We start from the raw sequence: 7,293 nt of genomic DNA, 5'->3' as shown, positions 1-7,293 counted from the left end.
TTTCAGTTATGTGGGACAATGTTCTTCAGAACTTAAAAAAAAAAATTTTTTTTTAATGTCTATTTATTTTTGAGATAGAGAGAGACACAGAGTGTGAGCGGGGGAGGGTCAGAGAGAGAGGGAGACACAGAGTCCGAATCGGGCTCCAGTCTCTGAGCTGTCAGCACAGAGCCCGACGTGGGGCTCCAACTCAAACTGCGAGATCATGACGTGAGCCGAAGTCAGCCTCCCAAGTGACTGAGCCTCCCAGGTGCCCCTTCAGAGCTTTTAAGTACAAGTTAACATCATTATTCAGTAAAAACTCATACCTTTGTGTTTTTAATGCTTTTTAGTAAGGTAGATGTTTATTGAATGATAAATATAGAATATATCTGAGGAAACATTGAACAGTTTATGGATCTTAGAGCCTAAGAAGATTCTGATGAATAGTTATTACTAACATTTGCTATGTGTGAATCACTGCACACAGATGATTTTCACTGACTTCCCGACAATCTTGTGAGATAGATTTTTATTAGTGCTGTATTTCAGGTGAGGGAACTGAGTTCTGCATAGTTGAGTGATTGATCAGAGTCACTTGTGGTAAGTGAGAGGTGGGATTCCAACCTGGGTGCCTAACTCCAGAGTTTATAGTCCTGCAGCCCCCCTGTGCTGTCTGCAAAAAGCCCCAAATGCTTAAAAGGTCAAGACATGTCCATTACATTCTAACATAATTTTGTAGTCACTGAAATTTAAAATAACTTGCAGAAATTGATTTGAACAGAATTTCAGGAAAGTATCCAGTTACAAAACAGATTTTAAGCAATACTATGTTTGAAGGCAGTTCATGTAGTATATAAACTATAGACTATAGGCAAGGACTGAAGAACAGACAAGGCTGCTATGGAGTTCATTTAAAATCCTCAAAGCCAGACAATGTAATAGAGAAAAAAACCTTAAAAAAAAAACAAACTAGGTTTTCCCAATTTTGTTCAACACCTCTCCCTCTCTTGAAAGTGTTGTTTCGGTATTTTATCTGCTAGAAATCAATGCACTTACATACCATGTAATACTTGCCGCCGCTTAATTTTTCTGGGCATCCTTTCCATCCTCTTTAAAATGAGTGAGCAGTTTCACTGTCATGGTCTAGTATAGTGCTCTGCACTTCATGAGAGCTTTCACATTTATCATCTGATCCTCACAGCTCACAAGGTAGATAGGGCAGATGTTATTCCTGCTTTTTTTATGACAGCTGAAGTTTAGAAAAGCCAAAGCACGTGTCCAAGCTTAAGGTCACCATGCGGTATCAAACCAGGTGGAGAATCGTTATATGTTTAAGGGGAAATCTGAGATAATCTTGATCATCATTAAACCAATATTTATCAGTCACCTGTTCTGTACCAGGCACTTCTTTTTTTTTTTTTTTTAATTTTTTTTCTTTAACATGTATTTTTGAGAGAGAAACAGCACGAGTGGGGGAAGGGCAGAAAGATAGGGAGACAGAATCGGAAGCAGACTCTAGGCTCTTGAGCGGTCAGCACAGAATCCCACGCGGGGCTCAAACCCACGAACTGAGATCATGATCTGAGTCAAAGTCGGATGCTAAACCGACTGAGCCACTCAAGTGTCCCTGCCAGGCACGGTTCTAAGTTTTGGGGGTAACGGGGGGGAGGGGGGAGGACAAAGGTGCTGCCCTCTTGGAGCTCACATTCACTGATGAGAGGCAGGGTCAGTAAGCCATATCACATAAGTGCTGTGGGACAAAGAACAGAGCAAGTGTAGCAGAGGGCCTCTGAGAAGTGACATTAAGCAGAGATCTGCATGACAAGAAAGAGGTTCCCCTCTTACCACTCACAAGACTCCTTTCAGCGCATGCTATAGCAAGAGCATTGGGAGAGCACAGGACAAGAATGGTATTTGCTGTTTAGTCTAAGTGCAGAATCCTAGGGCTTTGGGCAGTGAAGAAATGTGAGATTTTAAAAAACTTAACCTTGCTGCTATGTATGGAAAGGAGGGACAAGGAGCGTCTGGGTGGCTCAGTCAGTTAAGGGTCTGACTCTTGCTCTCAGCTCAGGTCATGATCTCAGGGGCTTGAGTTCAAGCCCTGCGTTGGGCTCCGTGCTGGGTGTGAAGCCTACTTAAAAGAAAAGAAAAGAGAGGACAGGGGAGGGGAGGAGCGGAGAGGAAAGGAGAGGAAAGGAAAGAAAGGAGGGGCTAGAGTAGAAACAAAAACAATAAGGCTTCCAGTTAGGAGACTACCACTGTCATCCAGGTAAGACCCAGGGGCGGCTCAGACTCCCGAAATAGTAGAGGAGGTGGTTGTAAAACATCTCTCCTTGTCTATTTCCTCTCCTTCAACCCTGCCTTGTCGCTGTCTCCCTAATATTATTCTAACTGCCATCAAGCTTTTTAAAAATCAGTTGTTCTTAATGTCTTATGTTGACCTGCCTATCCCATTCTGTTTCCTATAGTATCTATAAAGAGAGTTGTGGAATCCGGTAATAGAAGGCACCTAGGTTAGGACCTTGTTCTTTTCTGGTCAATTAATAAATGAAAACTCTATACAGTATCGTTCTCTTTTTTGAGAATCACATAGTGATGGTCTCTTAAGTTGACAGTTGATCTTCTGGCTATCACACTGGGGATGTGTGGATGTTTGTGCATAATCATGCAGTTGAAACTGTGCTGAATGTTTACTATGTACTAAGCATGTTACCCTACTGCCCTTTCAGATAGGGACTGTATTTGTATTACTCCTGTTCTAAAAATGAAGCACTGAGGAGCAGAGAAGTACCTTACCAAGGTTATACAGCTGGTGGGCAATGGGGCTGTTATTTGAGTTCTGGCAGTCTAGTTCCAGAACCTGCCCTCCCAGGAAAATGATTATTGGGAATAACACCATTTAGTTTCTTACCATCATTAAAGAAGATTCAAAACTCTAGGAGGTGGATAAGGTAGGCATTGTTAACCAGTTTTACAGGTGAGAATACTGAGTTACAGAAGTTCCCTGACTTGCTCAACTTGATATAACTGGACAGTGTCTGAGCCAAGACTAGCTTCTAAGCTTTTTGAGTGAGATGGAGTGCTTCTCATGAAACCTACCGTTTCCTAATTAAATAATGCCAGTAGCCTGACCAAAGTTTTTTTCTAATTTGTAAATTTATGTGACTATACTATCATATATATGAAAGCCATTAATATTTTAAAAATTAAATTATATTTATACATTTAGTGGATTATCTTTCCTAATAAAATAATTGTATAAAATAGATTTTAAAGTTCAGCAATACATATATGAATAAATACTTAAATGATGAATTTCCTTGATCGTAAATGGACTTTTTTTTACACTTCAATGCTTTTGAAAACAAGATGTCTTACAATCACTGTACCTATTGAATATTGTTCATCCTGAAAAGTAATTGTGTTGGTTGGTGTTGCCTCTCAAAACTGATAGGTCTTAAAAGATAAACAGTGTTTGAAAATCTGACAGGAATAGGGTGTGTAAATATGTCATCTGGGAAATATGAATGAGGATGTAAAAGTCTATCACATACTGAAATTTTGGGAAAAGTTTTCTTGGACAGAAAAGTGCTGAGGATCACAGATGGCACACATCACACTCTTGTCATATGCAATTTTAGAGACAATAACCATAAGTGTCGCTAGATGGCACTATTATTCTTGGGTAGTGTAGTAACTTATTCCTTAATGAACTTGAAAGTGATAAAGCAGGAGTATAAATATACGAAGAAATATAAATTCGTCCCAATAATGCTGTAACATTGTCAAAATTGTTTCTTTAAGAGATAGAATAACAAAGTCTATTGCAGTGAAATTCATATTATTTTGTGAACCCCAAAATCCAGGGAGCAATCTCTCGGACTCCTTTTTACAAAGCTGTATCATTCATTCATTCTTTCCATCAATCATTCATCCACTTACAAACATGTATTGAGTGTACAGAAAAATGCCAAGATCTCAGCAATGCTCTGGTTGTTTTCACACTGAAGAAAAAGGACTTTTGTCGAAAGGAAGATTATGGCCTTTGCTCTCATAAAACCTAACTCCTCCACTTACTGGCGGTGTCATCTTGTGCAAGTCAGTATTATTATTATCACTTCTATTTTTTTTTAATTTTTTTTTTTAACGTTTATTTATTTTTGAGACAGAGAGAGAGACAGAGCATGAACGGGGGAGGGTCAGAGAGAGAGAGGGAGACACAGAATCTGAAACAGGCTCCAGGCTCTGAGCTGTCAGCACAGAGCCCCACGCGGGGCTCGAACTCACGGACCGCGAGATCGTGACCTGAGCCGAAGTCGGCAGCTTAACCGACTGAGCCACCCAGGGGCCCCTTATCACTTCTATTTTAGAGCTGAGAAGACTGAGGCACAGAGCCAGTGGATGGGTATGAAAATACTTCGTAAAATCATGCTCTGTATATGAATACTATTAGTATGTCAAGAATGTTGCCAGCTATTTCTATTAATTCCCTATAAGATGCTCCATTAAGTCACACAATCTAAGCATATAAAGATCAGCCCCTGCACAAATGACCATGAGACAGCTTCTCAGTGCAGCTGCTCCCTGCCTCTACTTACCTCTTGGAAATACTGTCAGACCCAGAAACGAGGTTGAGAGATCTGAAGTGTTCTGGCAGGATACCAGGAGTATGTTGTGGGGTGTGTATGAGTGGGTGTGTTTGGATAGAAAAAGTTGTTTCCACAAGTCTTGCGGGAAGCCAACCGAATCTTTTACTGGTCCCGCTTGTGCTACAGTTGACGTTGCTCCCAGCGTACAACACTGCCTTTCAGACACCCGTTCTGAACGAACATGATGATGAAGCATATTTCCTCACGGACGACGCTAACTAGCACAGCAAAACTGAATGTGAATACTTTATTCACGTTTTGTAATAATCTGAGTGTAGATTGACAATGGCTCATTTTAGGAGGTTGTGCTCATTGTGCTTTTCTCAAGTTATCTTCTTTTTTAAAAAAATTTGTTAATGTTTATTTATTTTTGAGAGAGAGAGAGAGTGGGGGAGGGGCAGAGAGAGAGGGAGACAGAATCTGAAGCAGGCTCCAGGCTCTGAGCTGGCAGCACAGGGCCCAATGTGGGGCTTGACCTGAGTTGAAGGCACACGCTTAACCGACTGAGCCCCCCAGGTGCCCCTCAAGTTATCTTCTTAGGTGTGATCTATTTATTCAGTTCTTATTTACCCACTCAGATATTATGTCCCAGTGCTGTGGGCGACATAAACATTCTGGCCCTCCTCGGGCCCTCCTAGAAGTGTCAGACCGCCTAGTACCCTGGATGCAGGTAAGAAAGGTTGGTTCTCTCCCTTTAGAGAACCCCAAACACAGCTGTGCTCTGTGGCCGTGCTGAGGCTACAGCTGATGGCCTAACAGCTCACCAAAGAGGAAAAAGGTGGTTTTTACAAAATGCTTGCTCTGACAGTGATGTTTGTTTTCCCAGCACTAACATTGTTTCCTTCAGACCTGCAAACAACGGTAGCTAAGAACTCAAGTAAACACGTAAAAGAGCAAAACCTCAATTTTATTATTTATTTATTTTTAATGTTTATTTTATTTTTGAGAGAGAGAGAGACAGAGACAAAGACAGAGTGTGAGTAAGGGAGGGGCAAAGAGAGAGGGAGACACAGAATCTGAAGAGGCTCCAGGCTCTGAGCTGTCAGCACAGAGCCTGACAAGGGGCTCAAACTCACAAGCCGTGAAATCATGACCTGAGCCGAAGTCCTCCAGAGGCTTAACCGACTGAGCCACCCAGGCACCCTGAAAAACCTCAATATTAAAAGTTACATTGAAAATATTCAAGGGGTGCCTGGGTTGCTCACTCGGTTAAGCAACCTACTCTTGATTTCAGCTCAGGTCATGATCTAGGGTCGAGAGACCGAGCCCCAGGCTCCACCCCGCTTCCTCTCTCCCTCTTTCTGTCCCTCCCCTGCTCATACCCTCTCTCTTTCTCTCTCTCTCTCTCAAAATAAATAAGTAAAACTTAAAACAATTAAGAATAAAATATTCAAGATTTCCTGCTTATTTTGGAGACAGTTAAATAAATTCAGCATATTCTCTAGTTAGGTTCCTACCAGGTTATAAGCAGTTGAGAGGTGGGTCCACTTGCTGAAAGTCACTGAGAGGGGGAGAGAGAGAGAGAGAGAGAGAGAGAGAGAGAGAGAGAGATTGAGAGAAAAGAGTCCCCACTTCTCAGGTCAGAAGATTAAGGCCTCTAATCTCTCAAATCTCCCTGGAGGCCATCATAGCCATTTGTGGCAGAAGGAGCCTCCTCCTCCAGGCTCTCGGAAGCTTCCACGACCTCCTCCCCCTCACCCAGTTTACCAGGCAGTAAAACTGGCCACTTTACCCCTTTGTTTTCAAATTGCCCTTGAGCTCAACACCCTCCCTCTCACTTTTCCCCACACAGAGTTTTTACACCTTTGGGGCCCAAACCTTGAAAAGTACATACAAAGAGACAAGAATCTGTAAACAGAGAAGCCAAGAGGGAACAATGCCTACATTCATGGGAATAAAGACAGCAATCTCAGAAAACAATCATAATGGCGAATTTTTCATCAGTGATTCTGAGAAACTTCCCCAGAAAAAAGATTTATGTCTCAGTCTCTCTCCTTACCCTCATTTCAGGTGTTTAAGAGAACCAGGGATTTTTTTTGTAGCCCGCTTCTTGAACTCTGTCACATTCATGTAACATTCCCCCCCCCCACTTTGTTTATGAGTCTGCCTATTTCTTTCCCTATTAAAAGACAGAAAGAGTCTATAGCTCCAACCTCTTCCACAACATCAACCCAAGGAGAGCAGGGACCTCTCTTTATCTAATTGTCTTTCCATGCAGAATGGGAGATCCATGAATAGTAGTTGAGCAGCTGATCTGAAGCAAATGCACCATGTACTGCCCAGAAAGGGGAGGAAGGAAAACCCTTCACCCATCCAAGATGGTCGTCTTGGAAAGATGTGCAAATCCAGGCTAGCCCTACAAGTTGGCAGGATTGACCAAGAATGGAGTGAATAAAGTGAAATCGAGGGTAAAGGGGTGCGATCAAATTATTACAAAGAGGAAACAGACAAAATCATTTTAAAGAGATGAAACGCAAGCATTTGTACTCCCACCACAATTGTGGGGATGGAAGAGGTTAGTATTTTTGCTTTTCAGTACATATCCATCTTTATATGCATATGATTTTTGTTGTGATTTTTTTCCCCTTTTTCTACCTGTGTTCCAGATGCCTGTCACCTTCACCATTTTGCCACTTTGCTTGAATATTTCAAAACAGACCTC

The sequence above is a fragment of the Panthera leo genome, chromosome D3, assembly GCF_018350215.1.
Source record: "Panthera leo isolate Ple1 chromosome D3, P.leo_Ple1_pat1.1, whole genome shotgun sequence".
NCBI lineage: Eukaryota > Metazoa > Chordata > Mammalia > Carnivora > Felidae > Panthera > Panthera leo.
This window is presented reverse-complemented; position numbering follows the sequence as displayed.